At 41.5% G+C, this 21,072-nt stretch overlaps 1 protein-coding gene and 1 pseudogene across 1 annotated transcript in view; both read right to left on the bottom strand.

Annotated features, from left to right (window-relative positions):
- Positions 1–21,072, bottom strand: part of DNER (delta/notch like EGF repeat containing) — a 390,295-nt gene that overhangs the window by 213,799 nt on the left and 155,424 nt on the right. The window lies entirely within an intron of this gene.
- On the bottom strand, positions 6,265–7,196 carry LOC129537844 (poly(A) polymerase alpha pseudogene; annotated as a pseudogene).

Below are 21,072 nucleotides of genomic sequence, written 5' to 3'. Positions count from 1 at the left end.
GCTTTGCTGCAGTTCCTCTGAGGCTATGCATTCTTTCCAGCCACAGGGCCTTTGTACATGTGGTTCCAGCTTTCTGCCTGGAAGGGTGTCCCACTGTCTCGTCAATTGCTGTTGTTTAGTCACTAAGTCGTGTACTCCTATTTGTGACTCCATGGACTGTAGCCCACCAGGCTTCTCTACTCCATGGGATTCTTCAGGCAAGAATACTGGAGTAGGTTGCCATTTTCTTCTCCAGGGGATCTTCCCGATCCAGGGATCAAACCTAAGTCTCCTGCACTGGCAGGCGGATTCTTAACTCCTGAGCCACCAGGGAAGCCTTGTTAATATCTCAAACTAATCATCTTTTTTCCGGGTAGTGATCACCACTGCCCTAATGTTAGGTCAGTTACAATCAAAGCACAGTGAGCTTATCAGAGTTGTCATTCCCTATTTATTTGTAGAATTTCTTCTTTATTACCTGTCATCCCATTAACACATAAAATTGACAAAAGCTGATATTTTGTTTTGTTCATTGCTCTATTGCCAGTGCCAAGCAGGTAGTTAAATCAGTCAGTGCTCAATAAACATTTGGGGGCAAAAGAAGGAGATGGAAAGAACAACAAGCAAGCTGAGTGTGGTGCCTGCAAATACCAGATACGGGAGAGACAAAGGACCAAAAATAAACAAAAAATAGAAATCAGGTAGTGATCACAGTGACCCAGGCCAGCTTCCCTGATTTCCTGCTTTAGCTCACAGCCTCTACGGATGCAGTCATCAATAATAGTGCTGACCGTGGAGCTAAGTGGCTTTAACCTCACCCAGGAGTTGCATGAACACAGAGCCCCAGACCAATGTAGGCAGTAAGCCTCATGATAATCCAGTCCCTGCTCCAGACTACAAACAATACCTTCAATCCCGCTTTAGGGGCTGACCCAGAAAGAATGAAATACAGGCTGTCCTTGTTGCCAATCAATGCTCTCCTGAAATTAAATTCCTTAGTTCAATGTGACCATCAGTTCAGTGGGCTAATAAGGGTTTCCTTTATCTGTCCCAGAGCAGATTTTATTTATGCTTCAGTCTTTACGAAAGTTCTGGGAATACTATCTGATCATCAATTCTGTCTCCAGCAGCTAAGGCAGCAAATTAAAAATTCTCTCCATCTCTCTTACAACCTTTACCATTCGAAATCCCAGTCTAACTGTATTTGGACAGCCTGCATTCTCTACTGGAAAATCTAACAGGAATCACAGTGTGTATGGCAGAGGTCCAACAGAAAACAAAAGGGACCTTTGTGCGTCTGTTCCCATTCGAAACAAAGAGAGAATGATCGAGCCAGTCACGTGGGCCTCCTCTTCTCAGAGCTGCCATTTCTGATGCTAATTGTCGGCCCAATTGGCTAAGGAGCTGCCTGCCACTGAGGAGACCAGGCTCCCCAGAGTGAAATTCAAGCTTTGGAATCAGGCCCGTTTGTAGAAGCCAATTACACTTTCACATTCTAAAGGGTATGCTTCTTAAAATAAAGACTATCACCTCAATACAAAATTAATTCATCAATTTGCTGTTGGTTTTCAATTCATGAACATGATGTACTATATTCTCCATATAAATACTAGCAGTATTTCCAACTCTAAAAATTCTGTTTCTTTCCAAACTAATGGCTCATGTTTGTGTCTCCCTACATGCTCCCTCTCACATGCTCCAAGCTATACCCTTTATAAAAGGGTACCACTTATCAAGTCCTTTAAACACTCTATGTGCATATACATATCTGTGTGTCTCTTTATTTGCAGATCTATGTACAGATATGCATCTGTGTATGGCAACCCACTCCAGTATTCTTGCCTGGAAAATTCCATGGACAGAGGAGCCCGGAAGCCTACATATTCCACTAGGTCTCAATGGGACACAACTGAGCATGCACACTATTTATACAACACATAGACACATGAGCATCCCTGTGTATGCCCATGCAACTTTGTGGTATAAGACACAGATGTGTCTTACACATATGTATGTGTACCTATGAGCATATCTGTGTATGATGGATGGACATAACGGTGTTTGCATCTACATATCTCAACGATGTATCCTGGACTTCCCTGGTGGCTCAAGGGTTAAGAAACTGCTTGTCAATGCAGGGGACATGGGTTCAATCCTTGATCTGGGAAGATCAACTAAGCCCAGAGCAACTAAGCCAGTGCATCACAAGTGCTGAGTCTGTGTGCTGTAACTACTGAAGCCCGTGAGCCCTAGAGCCTGTACTTGCAACAAGAGAAGCTGCCGCAATGAGAAGCCCACTTGCTGCAGCTAGAGAAAAGCCGGCGTAGCCAGGAAGACCCAGCACAGCCAAAAATAAATAAGTAAAAGATATCATTAAGCGCTCAAAAAAAAATGTATTCTATAGAGTAAGATGACATACAAGTATCTAAAACAAGCCCAAAACAAATGTTTCCGAGGGTCATCATCCCCTTGCAGGATATCTGTCTGATTAAATCTCCAGCACAGCTGATTTCAAGCCTTCATTTTCACCACCAAAAGCTACACCACGGATCTCAACATCATCATCAAGACCTGCACTTCTGCTGAAAAACCTGGGTCACTACTGCCTATAAGATAAATACAAACCTCTTAGCACTGTGCAACCCACTTCACGATCTAGCTTCTACCTCCTATCCTTTTCCTACGTTTCCATAGTTTATTTTTTCAAGATATTTTTGCTGTGGGCCATTTTTAAAGTCTTTATTGAATTTGTCACAATATTGTTTCTGTTTTATGTCTGTTTTTATGTTTCGGTTTTTCGATCCCAAGGCATGTGGGACCTTAGCTTCCCAACCAGGGATTGAGTCTGTACCCCTTGCACTGGAAGGTGAAATCTTAACCCCTGGACCGCCACCCCATTGTTTATTTACTGAAATCCGCTGCGCCAGACAAATTGATCCATTATTCTGAGGCATATGGATCCTCCCTCCCACGTCACTGCTCACACCACTCCTCCTAACTGAACGTCTTTCCCTCTCAAACCGACACTGGAGTTCAAGACCAAGCTTGAGATAATACTTCAGGTCGAAAGCTGAACTTTTCCCTTGGTGATGACTCTTCCATTCCACATTCACGTAGCCCTTACATGGACTATATAATCCATCTGATATTTAATATATTAAGTACACTTCTTTGTCTTCTCATTTACCACTTGATGTGCAACATCGTTTCAAGTCATTAATATCTAACAGGGGAAAGAACTGCAATATATTGTTAACTGAAATATATTGTATTATATTTACAATCTTCCTCTTACTTCGACTTCTCATGGGGAAGGACTTCTTGGGTCAGTTCTCAGGCAAGTTCTTTGTCGTAACCTAGTTCTTTGTCTAGAACCTAGATAATGGGCCAGACAGAGAGAAGTAAAAGGAAACGATCAACAGAGAGGCTACACTGATACACTGAAGAGCTGCAATAACAGGAAGAGAAAGGAAGGGACAGCCTCGAAGACTGGATGGTGGGCTGAGATTTTGGGAAGTAAACACTGAAAGTGGGAAAGAGCGTTCACAAACCAAGTGCCAAACACACTGGAGACTATTAAGAGAGCAGTGAGGCGAAGATAAGATTGATAAGATTTTTACAGCACAATAGAAATGTACTTTCCCCACTCCTATTCACATGCCCTCAGAAAGATGAATGAAGATTTTAAGTGCTCTTAATTCATGTTTTGGCTGCTGGACTGTGTTTATCTGAATGTGACTCTATGAACAAGATAGAGCCACAGGGCGACAAGATTTATCTTGGTTACATAATGAGTATGGCGTATGTCCTGCCTGACTAGAGGCTAAAGTCCCCCAAAGACAAAACTTGGGATCTTCTATATCTTTGCAATCATGGTCCTGAACACTGTGTCCTACACATGGTAATTAATCAATAAATAGTTGTTGATGATAAACAGGTCTGTGGATGGATGAGCAGATGAAACAGATCCTGCATTAACATGTTCATGTCCCAAAGGCTGTCATTTGTTATTAGTGATGTAGCCAGACAGTATTAGTCAGTGTATTTATTTAAGGAGATTTTCCATTTGTCTACCAAGCAAATATAACTTTTGTAGGTCAAACTCACAATTACAGCATTCAAACAGGACAGCCAAGAGAGCATTGTGCTTGTTAAGGATGCGTGTGAATACCAAAAATATCATGGCATTCAACACCCAAATGTCAGACAGCATTAGAGAGAAAAAGGCAAGAGCATCTTTCTGAAATGCAATCCTAATTCTTTACATTCCTCACCAAAGACTGGACAACTTTCTCCAGGTGACATGCCCTACTTTGGTCCAGTTACTTGCTGCTTTTAGGCTTTACCCAAGATCTTTGTGAAAAATAATTACAACTACCATGACTTTATGTCAAAATGTAATGATCATCTCTAAAGCATCCCTGGTAGGTTTCTAAATATATGCCTTTTCTGGAAAACCCTCTGTCCCCTTCTCATGGAAGAATTCTCACTTCTTAAAAAGTCCATGATAAAAGGAACTTAACTCTCTGCCTCCAGAACATTGAAATGGGAAAGCAAAATGATTTAAGAGAAGGAGATAGAAATGAAATCAGGGGTTGCAGTCTTACAGGTTTTCTTTTTTTAACTGATGATTAAATGAGAGAAAAGTCACTAGAACTTGACAACGTGATGGGGACCATGAGAGCAGCAACCACGTGTTCATTTCCCATCCTCCTGTCCCCATTTTACTTTTATTCTGATGTGAAAACTCAACAATCTAATGAAACCATTCCATTTACCATACTTTGAGGTATAAATGCAATATTGTAATGAAGCCACTTTAAATATCTTCTGCTTAAAGAGATCACACCATCCTTTTTCTGTAGGAAAATGTAGTGGTCACTTTTGTCCTCGAGGAGATCCCTAAATGTCTCAGACTGCTAAGGTTGCTGCTCAGTTATATGTAAATTTCCAGCCGGGTCGAGTTAAAAGCATCTGGTCAAAAGTTGATGGAAGGGGGGCAAGGTGCAATTCCAAAAATAAACTGGCTATCATGAATGAAAACTGGAAAAACATTAAGAACAAATTGACAATATATTTCAATTTGTCATTAAAATGTGCAAACTCACTGATCCAATAGATTTCATACCTGGAAATGTAACCTAAATAGATCACAAGAAAAGATACAAAGATTAAATTATCATGATGTCTGAAATTCTGTTTAACAAGGCAAAAGAAAGGAAGAAAGAAAGGGGATAATTGCTTAACAATAGTGTATTGATTAAATCATACTGCATCAATTCAGTGGAACACTACACAGTCATTAAGAAGAATACTAGGGTTTATATTTATTAACACAAAAGAATGTCAACGGTACATGAAGTGAAAAAAAAACAAATAACCAGACAGCACATGAATGTGTTCTGTTCCTAAAAAAGCATGTTATATACATGCCCACACTGCCATATAAGGAAAGTACCTGGAAGGAAATGCCACAAAATGTAAACACCGGTTGTCAGTGGGGGGATGGGTGATTACAGAATGTACACTTCAGTTTCTCTTATTCTTATATGTACTACTTTTATAACAAGAAAGAGACAACAGAATCTTCTTTTACTTTCTAAAGAGAGTAAACTGGAAACTTACATTCTGGTGAGGAAAAAACCACACTCCCTTGGGTTTATATATCTAGCCTTGATAATCGGCCTCTTTCTCTCTCTTTTTCTCCCATATCCTCTCCCCTCCCTCCTCTCTTTCTCCTTCTTCCTTCCTCTCTCCCTTCCCACTTGCTTAGAAAGAAGAAACAGAAGAGATGCTATGGAGGAGCAGGGAGACGCCTATAAAAAAGGCCATAAAAGAATTTACTTTCTCAGTTGAAATTTGCACTGAGAGAAACTAAGGAAAGTTTTCAATGGTAAACTGGCAAATCCCTGAGAAAGTTTGTCTTTCAAAGAATCGGGGGAAAATTTTTTTACTATTTTAATCACATTCAATGGATAAGATGTGGGTTAAAATTCACTAGCACCGACTAAGTAAGAAAAGTATTTCCTTCCAGAGTTAACAGGAAGTTCCCAGTGGTCCCGTGGCTAAGACTCCTTCTTCTACTTCTACTGCAGGGGGTGAAGGTTCGATCCCTGGTCAGGGAGCTAAGATCCTGCATGCTGTCAGGACCTGCCCCAGCCCCTGGGTCATGGACAATGTACAGGCGTCAGAGCTATGCTCTCCTTTCTTTTTGGAAGCAAAATGAAGAAAAACCTTGAGAACAGAAACTAAAGATTTAAAAATTTATTTTATTTTTTTTTCAGTGTCTACAATCAATTTTATTTTAATATAATCTAAACACATACCATTTAGAAAATACCAAGAAAAATTTATGTACAAGAGTTGATGCTATTGCAGTTGGATAAAGCTGGCAAGTTCTTGCTACTAGCATAGCCCAGGAAACACCACCGAGGAAACCTAATATATTGGAATAGATGTTGCGGTGTTTGGCCCACAGTTTGATAGCTCTCAGGGTTAACCTGAAGTTGTCAATGTTTGGTACTAAATGTAAAATTTCACCAGTTACCCTGCAACCGTTAAGACTTCTTATACATCTTATATCTAAATTTTTAAGCAGACTGTCATCTCTTAAGTCCAAGTCTTCTGGAATAGTCTGCAGTGCTAATCTTGCAAACAAAATATCAATCTCTATCCCATCAAAACACAGTTTGATAACTGGTACAAATGCCTCTTCAACAGCTCTTAAATCTTTGACTTCTTCCTGTAATTTCAACTTATCATAGAATGAGGTGAAAAAATCACTTCGATCAACATGTCTTGTTGCAACACACAACGCACCAATATCAGCACCTTTTGTACGTACTCCTAATCTATAAGATCCAAATGTGAAAATTTTCCCACCAACATTTTCAGTTACAGATTGTGGAAGATTCTTGCTTTCACTGATTTCTCGTATCCACTCTTTTACCAGGTTATTTAATTTTCCCAAAATTAAAATCCTGCGCTGCAGTTCCTCTTCCTCTTCAAAAACCCCAAAGGGCTTCAGAGTCTCAACCAGCTTCTGTGTGAGCAGGCAGTCAGTCTCCTTGGGGGCTGCTAAGCTGATGGGAGAAGTAATGCCATAATGCTTCTGTGGCGGCTGTGTTTGCTGTGATCCCTGTGTTGTAACTGGAAATGGCATCTTCTCCTGCGCCGGCACCGCCCAGTCACTTCCCCCCGCCCCTAACCGCCGCCGCTGCCGCCCTGGGCCTGATCCACTGAGGCTGGAGGGAGGCGGACGGGGGCCTGCCTTAGCCCTGGGTCCTACCCAACTCCCACACCCGCTCCCGCCGCTTTAAGCGCTTCTCCTCCTTCCCCTTCGTCCTAACATGGCCAAGATTTAAAATTTTAAATGACCAAAAGTAAAAAAAAAAAAAAAACACTAGTATCAATTAAGTAAAAAGGCATTTCTTTCCAGAGTTAACAAGAAGTTCTTAAAAATATAAAAGTAATTTGTATTACTTAATTAAATGCACTATCTTTATTTTTTAAATAAAGGACTGAGAGAGAAGAAGAGAAAATAAGGAAGGCAGAATGGAAGGCAGAGGGAGGGAGAGTTTATGGTTATAAAGACACACCTTGAGTTTGCTTCTGAAAATCAAGTAAATCCCCTCCTCCCCACTTAAGGCATCAGGCTCACATAAAAGGAGAATTACTTGCATCATCTCCTTTTTTACTTATTTTTTATTGAGGTGTAATTGACATACAACAGTATATCAGTTTCAGGGGTTCAACAAAGTGATTTGATATTTGTATTATTCCCAAATGACCAGGACAATAAGTTCAGTTAATATCCATGACCATCCATAGTTACAAATGTTTTTCTTGTAAAGAGAAATTTTAAGAGCTACCCTCTTCAGTTCAGTTCAGTTCAGTTCAGTCGCTCAGTCGTGTCCGACTCTCCGCGACCCCATGAATCACAGCAAGCCAGACCTCCCTATCCATCACCAACTCCCGGAGTTTACTCAAACTCATGTCCACAGAGTCGGTGATGCCATGCAGCCATCTCATTCTCGGTCGTCCCCTTCTCCTCCCACCCCCAACCTATCCCAGCATCAGAGTCTTTTCCAGTGAGTCAACTCATCGCATGAGGTGGCCAAAGTATTGGAGTTTCAGCTTTAGCATCAGTCCTTCCAATGAACACCCAAGATCGATCTCCCTTAGAATGGACTGGTTGGATCTCCTTGCAGTCCAAGGGACTCTCAAGAGTCTTCTCCAACACCACAGTTCAAAAGCATCAATTCTTCAGTGATCAGCTTTCTTCACAGTCCAACTCTCACATCCATACATGACCACGGGAAAAACCATAGCCTTGACTAGACGGACCTTTGTTGGCAAAGTAATGTCTCTGCTTTTTAATATACTATCTATGTTGGTCATAACTTTCCTTCCAAGAAGTAAGCGTCTTTTAATTTCATGGCTGCAATCAGCATCTGCAGTGATTTTGGAGCCCAAAAAAATAAAGTCTGACACTGTTCCCACTGTTTTTCCATCTATTTCCCATGAAGTGATGGGACCAGATGCCATGACCTTTGTTTTCTGAATGTTGAGCTTCAAGCCAACCTTTTCACTGTCCTCTTTCACTTTCATCAAGAGGCTTTTGAGTTCCTCTTCACTTTCTGCCATAAGGGTGGTGTCATCTGCATATCTGAGATTATTGATATTTCTCCCAGCAATCTTGATTCCAGCTTGTGCTTCTTCCAGCCCAGCGTTCCTCATGATGTACTCTGCATATAAGTTAAATAAGCCGGGTGACAATATACAGCCTTGACGTACTCCTTTTCCTATTTGGAACCAGTCTGTTGTTCCATGTACAGTTCTGACTGTTGCTTCCTGACCTGCATACAGGTTTCTCAAGAGGCAGGTCAGGTGGTCTGGTTTTCCCATCTCTTTCAGAATTTTCCACAGTTTATTGTGATCCACACAGTCAAAGGCTTTGGCATAGTCAATGAAGCAGAAATAGATGTTTTTCTGGAACTCTCTTGCTTTCTCCATGATCCAGCGGATGTTGGCAATTTGATCTCTGGTGCCTCTGCCTTTTCTAAAACCTGCTTGAACATCTGGGAGTTCACGGTTCACATATTTCTGAAGCCTGGCTTGGAGAATTTTGAGCATGACTTTACTAGCGTGTGAGATGAGTGCAATTGTGCGGTAGTTTGAGCATTCTTTGGCATTGCCTTTCTTTAGGATTGGAATGAAGACTGACCTTTTCCAGTCCTGTGGCCACTGCTGAGTTTTCCAAATTTGCTGGCATATTGAGTGCAGCACTTTCACAGCATCATCTTTCAAGATTTGAAATAGCTCAACTGGAATTCCATCACCACCACTAGCTTTGTTCGTAGTGATGCTTTCTAAGGCCCACTTGACTTCACATTCTTAGAAACTTTCAAACATGCAATACAGTATTACTAACTACAGTTACCATTCTGTGCATGGTATCATCAAGTTTACTTATTTTATAACTGGAAGTTTGTACCTGTTGACCCCCTTCATACATTTCACACACTCTCCACACCCTACCCACTGTCTCTGGCAACCACCACCAACCTATTCTCCATAGGCTAGCAATCTGCCTTTCTAGGAAGCCTGATTCCAGGAGAAATGTCTCACTCATCTTCACTCACCTGCCCCAATTCCACTGCAGTCTGATTAACCAATGCTCAGTGGGGCCCAGTGAGTATTATACTGTTAACTTTAGGGACCATGTGTACTTATAATAGAGTTTGTTTTTTTTAATGTCTGGTTTATCACCACAATCAGTAAGTACCAATAAACAAATGATGCTCACCATGGCAATATTGAGGAAGATGGCAAAGCACTGTGGTTCAAAGTCAACTAACAACCAAAAATCCTAACAGTCATTACCGATTATAAAAAGAATAATATTGATTATTAATAAAATTGAAATGTGACTTCAATTTGAGTAAAACTTAAATTGAACAGAAATCTCCTAACTAGGTCAATGTGAGCTATAAAAATTGTATCTAAATTATGCTGCTCAGGACAGACTTATACTTCTGCTTTTGTTCTCTTTCAACTATTGCCTTTATTCAAACATTCCCAAGATTCCTGCCCCCACCCCCATAACAGGGAGTTCAATAGACCATATTCGACTATGGCTTTAAAATGACCATGAAAAGGTGAAATATTTGCATTTTCTTTGCTAAATCTTAACCTTTTAGCAAAAGAAGATGTTAATGATTCTACAGCTGGTATCCTTTCCAAACTTTCTTTGACAGTGTCACCCCTGGTCCCCAGAGCAAGACATCTTAAAGGACAAGGTACAAAATGTAGCATTCCCAAAAGAATGATGAAAAGTTTTTCTTTCTTTCTTTCTTCTTCATTTGATCCTCTACTTTTAATGTAATAAAGGGGGGTAAAGTTTAAGTGTCACAGAGGTGGGCCATGAAAACTTAAAAAGAAATCTTAAGACTGGCACTTGGAACTGGAAATTTTCTTCATGTGGCATTCACTGGGTAGAATAGCTGTTACATAGGAACAAAGTGTAGGGGCTTCCCAGGTGGCTCAGGGGCAAAGAATCTGCCTGCAATGCAGGAGACACAGATTCCATCCCTGGGTTGGGAAGATCCCCCAGAGAGGACATGGCAACCCACTCCAATATTCTTGCCTGGGAAATCCCATGGATGGAGGGACCTGGCAGGTTACAGTCCCTGCAATCACAAAGAGTTGGTTGACTTTACAACTCTTTGCAACAAATGAACAAAATGTAATCACTCAGGTTACCATGTGACCATCACGGTGCAAGGAGCAGTGACATGGCGCCACCTCTCTAGACATTTATAGTCTGATTAAAGATACAAAATCAACATACCAAAAAAAATCTAAAAGGATAGGGAACAATTTAGACACTGATTTGTGTGATGCTGGCTGCAAACATGATTATCAAAGGAGTGGGTGAAATTTAAGTTTATTTATTAAATTTATTTAACTTATATGCAGAGTACATCATGAGGAATGCTGGGCTGGAAGAAGCACAAGCTGGAATCAAGATTGCTGGAAGAAATATCAATAACCTCAGATATGCAGATGACACCACCCTTATGGCAGAAAGTGAAGAGGAACTCAAAAGCCTCTTGATGAAAGTGAAAGAAGACAGTGAAAAGGTTGGCCTGAAGCTCAACATTCGGAAAACAAAGATCATGGCATCTGGTCCCATCACTTCATGGGAAATAGATGGAGAAACAGTGGAAACAGTGTCAGACTTTATTTTTGGGGGCTCCAAAATCACTGCGGATGCTGATTGCAGCCAAGAAATTAAGAGACGCTTACTGCTCAAAATTCTCCAAGACAGGCCTCAGCAATATGTGAACCGTGAACTCCCAGATGTTCAAGCAGGTTTGAGAAAAGGCAGAGGCACTAGAGATCAAATTGCTAACATCCGCTGGATCATGGAGAAAGCAAGAGAGTTCCAGAAAAACATCTATTTCTGCTTCATTGACTATGCCAAAGCCTTTGACTATGTGGATCACAATAAACTGTGGAAAATTCTGAAAGAGATGGGAATATCAGACCACCTGACCTGCCTCTTGAGAAACCTGTATGCAGGTCAGGAAGCAACAGTGAGAACTGGACATGGAACAACAGACTGGTTCCAAATAGGAAAAGGAGTACTTCAAGGCTGTATATTGTCACTCTGCATTTAACTTATATGCAGAGTACATCATGAGGAACGCTGGGCTGGAAGAAGCACAAGCTGGAATCAAGATTGCTGGGAGAAATATCAGTAACCTCAGATATGCAGATGACACCACCCTTATGGCAGAAAGTGAAGAGGAACTCAAAAGCCTCTTGATGAAAGTGAAAGAGGAGAGTGAAAAGGTTGGCTTGAAGCTCAACATTCAGAAAACAAAGATCATGGCATCTGGTCCCATCACTTCATGGGAAATAGATGGAGAAACAGTGGAAACAGTGTCAGACTTTATTTTTTTGGGCTCCAAAATCACTGCAGATGCTGACTGCAGCCATGAAATTAAAAGATGCTTACTTCTTGGAAGGAAAGTTATGACCAACCTAGATAGCATATTAAAAAGCAGAGACATTACTTTGCCAACAAAGGTCCATCTAGTCAAGGCTATGGTTTTTCCCGTGGTCATGTATGGATGTGAGAGTTGGACTGTGAATAAAGCTGATTGCTGAAGAATTGATGCTTTTGAACTGTGGTGCTGGAGAAGACTCTTGAGAGTCCCTTGTACTTCAAGGAGATCCAACCAGTCCTTTCTAAAGGAGATCGATCCTGGGTGTTCATTGGAAGGACTGATGCTAAAGCTGAAACTCCAATACTTTGGCCACCTCATGCGACGAGTTGAATCACTGGAAAAGAGTGTGATGCTGGGAGGGATTGGGAGCGGGAGGAGAAGGGGATGACAGACAATGAGATGGCTGGATGGCATCACCGACTCAATGGACATGAGTTTGAGTGAACTCCAGGAGTTGGTGATGGACAGGGAGGCCTGGCGTGCTGTGATTCATGGGTCACAAAGAGTCTGACACAACTGAGCGACTGAACTGAAATTTAAGTGGTTGAAAAGCAATGATTTCATAAAGGATTTAGAAGAACGGAAAGAAGACAGGGCTGAGAAAAAAAAAACGATGCCAGATACACTGAGAGAAATAAATGGGAAACTTGCAGGACTGGAGCGTTGAAGAATTGATGCTTTTGAACTGTGGTGTTGGAGAAGGCTCTTGAGAGTCCCTGGGACTGCAAGGAGATCCAACCAGTCCATCCTAAAGGAAGTCAGTCCTGAATATTCTTTGGAAGGATTGATGCTGAAGCTGAAACTCCAATACTTTGACCACCTGATGTGAAGAACTGACTCATTGGAAAAGACCCTGATGCTGGGAAAGATTGCAGGCAGGAGGAGAAGGGGACAACAGAGGATGAGGTGGTTGGATGGCATCACTGACTCCATGGACATGAGTTTGAGTAAAGCTCCAGGAGTTGGTGATGGACAGGGAAGCCTCTTGTGCTGCAGTCCATGGGGTTTCAAAGAGTCGGACACAACTGAGTGACTGAACTAAATATCTGGAAAGGGTGACCAGTAATCCCAACTACAAGATTCAGAAGGGGGAAAAGACAGCTGCATTCCAGGCTGGCATCAGTCAGCAAGAGCTAGGGTTCCAGGAAGACAGGGTCCAGACCACAAGACAAGGGCCTACTATGGGCAGAGAAGCTGGACAGCATGACAGCCCTGAAAGGGAACTAGAGACAGCGGGGCCTTACACCTGCAAGAAATTAGATGTTACAAACATCTCTCCTCAAAGCCGGAGGAAGTTCAATACTTGTGGACTTAAGAAGATTCCAGCTCAATGTACAGCCAAAGGGCCAGGGAGCTCAGAGCCCCGTGTTTGGATGGTATGATGTATACACCATCCATCTCCACCAATAAGAGCTCATAAAATATTGTGGGCTTGTTGGAGGATGACCTGGAGACTGAGTCTTCATGTAACTAAGCAGGTCTGGAGAATGCAGGTTCTGACACTATGAGAATGAAAGTTTTGAAAACTAGTCAGGCAGCCACCTGGGTACTAGAAAGACATTTTGGAGATTCAGCCCTGCTTTGATGATTCAGAGCTAGGATGCAAATACCTATCCTTATGCTAATGCTCTTAAAATATACCATACACAATTAAGATACCATCAAGGTCTAGTATGAAATATTCTGAAATTTTAAGTGCCCCAATCAGTACCTTATTTCTTTATATCTTTATTTAGTCTATTAATGTAAGATCTGAGGGGCTTACAGAAAACCATACCATTAAATGTGCTGCACTTAGTCACTGAGTCGTGTCCAGTTTGCAGCCCCATGGACTGTAGCTTGCCAGGCTTCTCTGTCCATGGGGATTCTTCAGGCAAGAACACTGGAGTGGGTTGCCATGTTCTCCTCCAGGGGATCTTCCCTATCCAGGGATTAAACCCAGATCTCCCACATTGCAGGTGGATTCTTTACCATCTGAGCCACCAGGGAAGTTCATACCATTAAATCAGTTTAGTTCAGTCACTCAGTTGTGTCCAACTCTTTGTGACCCCATGGACTGCAGCACACTAGGCCTCCCTGTCCATCACCAACTCCCAGAGCTTGCTCAAACTCATGTCCATTGAGTTGGTGATGCCATTCAACCAGCTTATTGTCTGTCATCCCCTTCTCCTCCTGCCTTCATCACTAACAATATGGCCACTATGCAAGGCTTCAGAGTGCTTCAACGAAACTATGATGTTTTAAAAATTTTCCTATCCCTACTTTTCTATTCAAAAAATTTCCTGTTTGAATACTGCCCACCACCCTTACCCCAACTAGTATAGTCCTCATGGAGTCCCCTGACTTTTGAGAACACTTTTGCCCAAATCCCTCTTTTCATCAAATTTATGGTATAAGACACTCAACTCCAGCTACACTATTTTGAACTTACATTTTAAAGGACAAATCTTATAGGAACAGTGTACCCAGAAGGGAGGGTAGAGAGAGAGTTCAAGAGTAAAAAAACAGAGCTTTATTAAAAGCTTCTAAGAGACTTCCTAAAATATCATGTCAAAGACTAGACTTCCTTTACCTGTTAAGGATAGAGAACCCAGGACATAAATTCACCCCTTGGAGCACTTAACTTTATGTGTATTTGTTCATGTTTAAGAAGCAGCTAGAAGAGTGGATGGATTTTCCAAAGTTCTATTATGGGGCCTGCTGAAATTAAAGCCTATTTCCATTTGTACTGACCATTAGTCAATGTTTAGCACTATTATTAAGTTATCTTAATTACACAGACTCCTGTGCCATTAAAGTGTCACCCACTGCCCTTTGCACAGCCAAGAATAATCTTTTGCCTGCCCACCACAGACCCTGCCCCCAACCTCCTGGAAGAGTTAGCTGCCCCTTAGTCTCTGACGCACCCCTTGTCTCCTCCTTTGTTGCCCCTTGAACTCAGAGACCACACCTAAATCAACTTCCCATTTACAGATGAGCACAGGGCCTGAGTGCAGATGTGTAGTAGTTTGAACGTTCTTTGACATTTCACACGCGAGCAAAGTAATGCTCAAAATTCTCCAAGCCAGGCTTCAACAATACATGTCCCGAGAACTTCCAGATGTTCAATCTGGATTTAGAAAAGGCAAAGAACCAGAGACCAACTTGCCAACATTCGTTGGATCAGAGAAAAAGCAAGATAACTCCAGAAAATAATCTACTTCTGCTTCATCGACCATGCCTTTGACTTTGTGGATCACAACAAACTATGGAAAATTCTAAGTGAGGTGGGAATAATAGACCACCTTACCTGTCTCCTGAGAAACCTGTATGCAGGTCAAGAAGCTGAAGCTGAAGTTCCAATCCTTGGCCACCTGATGTGAAGAGTCAACTCATTAGAAAAGACCCTGATACTGGGAAAGAGTGAAGGCAGGAGGAGAAGGGGATAACAGAGGACAAGATGGTTGGATGGCATCACTTACTCAACGGACATGAGTTTGAGCAACCTCCAGGAAATGGTGAAGGACAGGGAAGCCAGGTGTGCTACAGTCTATGGGGTCCCAAGAGTCAGACACGACTGAGTGACTGAACAACAACAATGGCTGAGAAATAAGGTATTTAATGCAGATTTTCAAAATTAATAAGGAAATGTTTCCCACAGCTCTGCTACTTGCTGCTGCTGCTGCTGCTAAGTCACTTCAGTCGTGTCTGACTCTGTGTGACCCCATAAGACGGCAGCCCACCAGGCTCCCCTGTCCCTGGGATTCTACAGGCAAGAACACTGGAGTGGGTTGCCATTTCCTTCTCCAATGCATGAAAGTGAAAAGTGAAAGTGAAGTGGCTCAGTCAAGTCCGACTCTTAGTGACCCCATGGACTGCAGCCTACCAGGCTCCTCCGTCCATGGGATTTTCCAGTCAAGAGTACTGGAGTGGGTTGCCACTGCCTTCTCTGCTCTGCTGCTTACAAATGTAAATAAATAAAACTAGGTTAATTCCCTGATATGGAGACTTGGGAAGTAGATAAATCCATCAAAAGAAACACCACTGAACTAGTAGAGAATGTTGAAAATGTACGCACCGTCACATGATCATGCACACAGGTTAAAGTTGTTGCTGTTGTTGTTTTGCTCATTAAGTCATGTCCGACTCTTTTGCTACCCCATGGACTGTAGCCTGCCAGGCTCTTCTGTCCATGGGATTCCCCAGGCAAGAATACTGGAGTGGGTTGCCATTTCCTTCTCCAGGGGATCTTCCCGACCCAGGATGGAATTCATGTCTCCTGCATTGGCAGGTAGGTCCTTTACCACTGAGCCACCTGAGACGCCCACAACAGCTTAACGAGTTGGTTCTAAAAGAGACACAGATGTCTCTAAGAATCCAGTGAAGTGTGACCTTTCTCCTAAGAAGGCTGCACAAATACACAAAAGTCTACAGTGCATTTTAAGAGCTTCCTGGGCTCCGTGAAGTGACCTTTAACCCCCACAACTACTGAAAAACAAGAGGCCAACTGAGCCCAAACTAGGAACTTCCACCTATGAATAACAGCATCCATCCATTGGATGCATACTGAAAATTCAATTTTTCAAAAAAAAATACCAGAATAAACAGACTACAAAAGACTGTATCTCCAAGGAAGCATCATGATGTCACTGAAAACAAATGTAGCCAATAAGTCCATGAAGATTTATACTCCTGGGGCTGTGAAGGTCTACTGTACCAAAGCCATCTTATCAACTCAATAAAAGTCTCAACCCTCATTGTACCTGCTCAAGTACTGAGTTATTTCTCCTTATTTCTCAAGAGAAGAAAATCAATAGAATGCACTGCTTTACAAATTATCATTTTGCAAGACTAGAATCTTTTTTAATTGGAAATTCAGAATCGAGGAAACATAAAGCATTCTACAGTTCCCAGGTGGCAAAAAAGGGTCCTGGGCAGACTGGGATCATTTCTAATCAAGTTATGATGTCAGTTACAAAGATCTAGAGGTCACTGATTTCCAGGGTTCTGTGGTTAATCTGTTATTGAGTGCAAGCTCACAGAAGAGATGAGGTCCAGCTGACTGAGAGGATGGCAGAGTAATGTCTCAAAGTAACCATCTTATCGAGGTCTGAATGCCAGCTTGTTGGGTTTTGTTTGTGTGTGTAGATCAGAGATGGAGGGGAGGAGATGAGGAAACAAAGTAAAAAGGCCATCAATCTTGTAAGAATGTCCTAGAATGACAAGGCTCAGGCAGGGGATGTGGGAGTTTCTTGGTTTCTGTACCCATCCACAGGTGGCCAGTGTCCTGAACAAAGGCACTTCAGTTTAACAGGCAGGCAGAGGGGCAGGATTCTCTGAGGCAAGTCATTATGTATGATTATAATAACAAAAAACAACAGAAAGCAACTCAAAGAAAGTTTCTACATGGAGTCAGAATTGGCTTTTCCCTGCAACAAATCTATTAGCTATAATCTTGAAAAAGTGATCCCAGCTCCTAAAAGGATAGCACTATTCCTTCCTTGTAAAGTTCAAATGGATCGAAAGTTATAAGAGCAGGGTTTTTTTGTAAATTATAAACAATATACCATTAGTCTAGAAAAAACAGAAATGTACTTCCTTTTAAAATATAAACTAGAGCACACCAGCACTGAGCATCTTCTTTCATACATCGAACTTGGACTGGCGATTCGTTTCACATATGAGAATATACATGTCTCAATGAACCAGAGGGATGGGATGGGGAGGGAGGTGGGAGGGGGGTTTGGGATGGGGAACATGTGTGCAACCGGGGCAGATTCATATCAATGTATGGCAAAACCAATACAATAATGTAAAGTAATTAGCCTCCAATTAAAATAAATAAATTTTTAAAAAATAAAAATAAAAATTTTTTTTAAAAAGCAGTGAAGACAGAGAAAAGTAAAATAATAAAATAAAATATAAATTAGAGATAAAAACATACTAAAAACTGTAAGAAAGAATGGTCCAAATGTGGTAAAAGTGATGAAAAAAATAGTATGTAATGAGCAGGAAAAGATAATGAGGAAAGTGAAAGAAAGCAAATATAAGCAGCTAGACCACTGAAAAGAAAAGAAACAGCAGAGAGAGGATGAGCTGGAGGGAAAGAAAAATAAACTCAAGGAAGAAGAAAGAGAGAAAATATCAGATTGAGGAAGCAACAAATACAAACCATAAAAGAAAAAAGTAAGAGGGGAAAATCAGGGTTTCTCTGAGCAAACAGGTCGATAAGAAGCATCAGTAAAGCACACGTGCCCTGGGTTTTCTGATCAGAAAGAGAAATAACTATGAGGACATTCTGGAGTCATCTGTGTGTCTGTAGGAATTTTAAGAGTTCACACAGATTTGAGATTCGGGAGTCCATGTAGAGTAGAACTTCAGCTGGCTGTTTTTCTCCTGTACAGCTCCAAGTGAGGAGTTTGAATGAGGTTTTCTTTCTTTCTTTCTTTCTGGCCAAGCTGCACAGCTTGTGTAATTTTAGTTCCCGGACCAAGGATCAAACCCCAGGCCCATCACAGTGACACCATGGAGTCCTAACCACTGAACCACCAGGGAATTCTCTAACAGACAGATCTGGCCACCTGAGCAACAGAGGACGGGAGGATGGGAGAGGCGCAGGTGGGGATGGTAGTAGGTGACTGAAGCAGAGGTCCACTGAGTATGTTACTCGCTCAGTCATGTCCTTTGCAACCCGTGGACTGTAGCCCGCCAGGCTCCTCTGTCCATGAGATTTTCCAGGCAAGAATACTGGAGTGGGTTGCCATTTCCTCCTCCAGGGGATCTTCCCCACCCAGGAATCAAACCTGGGTCTCCTGCATTAGCAGACGGATTCTTTACCATCCAAGCCACCAGGGAAGCCCCCATTGAGTATAATTGGAGGAAAACATGCCTAAGGACAGGTGACAAGAAGAAATAAAAGCCTAGAGAAGGAGTTCAATGGGGCTTTTACCCTAAGGAAATGGAGAACTCCAGCAGCTGTCCAACCCAGAGAGATCATCCATCTCTCCTGAGATCATCCATCAAGGCAAGGTCTACAAGCAACAGCAACACAAAACCAAAGAAAGAGCGCACATCAGACAGGCAAGCCACAACTGCATTTCATGGAAATGCACCCAGAACAGTGCATCTTTCCTACTTGGTAATCCAGAGGGCTGGGTGAATGAACCCTCACAGAGCTAAGAGTACCTCGGATGCCTCCTGGGAAGCAGAAGGTGCTAAACAAGGTCAATTTAGTTCTTTAGCCCCAGTGGTGTGTTAGTCATGTCCGACTCTTTGCGACTCTATGGACTGTAACGCCAGGCTCCTCTGTCCATGCGGTTCTCCAGGCAAGAACACTGGCGTGGGTGGCCATTTCCATTCTCATTCCCGAAGCAGGTATCGAACCCAGGTCTCCTGCACTGCTGGCAAGTTTTATAGTCTGAGTCACCAGAGAAGCCGCCCCTTTAACCCAAAAACATTACCTAAAGCAAATAAGATATTTGGAAAAGACACATTTAGGGAAAACAGAAAGGATAATCAAGAAGAAGGCGGAAGAGCTGAAGTTGGGTGGACCGCACAGAAGCAAAGGGGTGGGTACGCTGAGGCCCAGAGGGAAGAGCTACCCGTTGTGTTACAATGTTAAGTCACCTCTTTCTTTCCACAAAACAGTATAAATATTCATAAGGTCATGGTAATGGAGGAAAACTGGAAGAAATTAAAAGGAGTAGCACTGAAAAGGTCAGAGATAAATACATTCTCATCATTGGAATGTGTAGAATATTAATGTGAAGTTCTCAGTGACAAACTTTAGAAAAGAACATTTATGGAAAGCTGGTAATGGCAACCAAGTCTGTCTCTCAAAGACACAAAAGGGGCTCCTCTGCTCTGTCGCAGAGAAATATTAAAACTCCTTGGAACCTCAGTTATGGACAGGAATCTACCGGGAGTGAGGGAAAGAAGACGGTTCTGGAGACGTCCTCAGGTTTCTCTCTAGGAAGAAGCAGCAGTGACTAAACACAGCGCCACAGCTCTGCAACTGTCCTCTCCCTTCCACATGGACCTTTTCTCCCACCTGCACTGGCACCACTTCATTCATCCATCGAATGAATGCCATTGTACCCTTCAATATAGTTTTTGGTTCTTAGCTAAAATGTATTCATACCTACAGAGTCCGGTATTATAAAAAAAAAAGTAATTATTATAAGAAGTTGCTTTTAAAAAAATTAAACTCTCAAAAAGAAAGTTAAAAACACATCAATGTAGGAAGCACAAGGCTTCCACAATGATTACAAAAGCTAAATCTTGTTTCTTTAAGACAAAAAGAATTTGTAAAAGAAGTAGCTGGTGATGTGTCGCTGTCGCCAAATTCTCATTGAGGAAGCCTACATTTTCTCCCAGAAGGAGCTCGTGAAACACGACTGCTACCTTTAAAAAGAGTAACACTAAAAGCCACGTAAAATAGGAAGCTCTAGTTAGGAAATTTAAAAAGATATCAGATCACAAATTTTCAAAATGGAAAATAATGATTTGGAGAGATAAAGGATCAAAATCACGGTCTCCTCATCATAACCTATATAAGTTTTGAGAAAGAATTCCTTACCTGAGTTATCAATATGATAAATTAATTTTTTGGAAATTACCCCTCTAAGGAACAATTCAACCAAAGCCACGTTTTTCTGTGAAATTTTCTGCTAGCAAAAGGAACACAAATTATGCTGGAGTTCATCAAATCCCTTGTATCTCAAAAGAATAAATTAATATTAACATTGGCAAATCTTTATTAATATTTATCCCTATTCCCAATATCAGTCTAAATCTCAGTTATGTTATAACCCAAAGTAATATAAAATGTAAGGTAACATTTCAAGTGTATACATTTTGGCAAAATTAATGACATTTTAAAGAGTAGTAACAACTCATACATTTTCTTGAAACAGCTTCAAGACATAGAACAGGCTAATCTACTAAAAAGAAAACCTGACAAGTTTAATATAAAATAAAATTGAAACTACATATCAAAACTATATATACAAACCATTTCCTCTTAAATAAGTTGTTACAACAGACATGGACACAAATAATAGTTACTTGCATCAGGGAGGAAGATTGAGATTTGACT

This window comes from Moschus berezovskii, chromosome 2 (genome assembly GCF_049115385.1).
Source record: "Moschus berezovskii isolate FMDL1 chromosome 2, NW_MosBer_1.0, whole genome shotgun sequence".
NCBI lineage: Eukaryota > Metazoa > Chordata > Mammalia > Artiodactyla > Moschidae > Moschus > Moschus berezovskii.
Note: the sequence above shows the minus strand (reverse complement) of the source record. Positions and strands in the feature narration are given on the sequence as shown.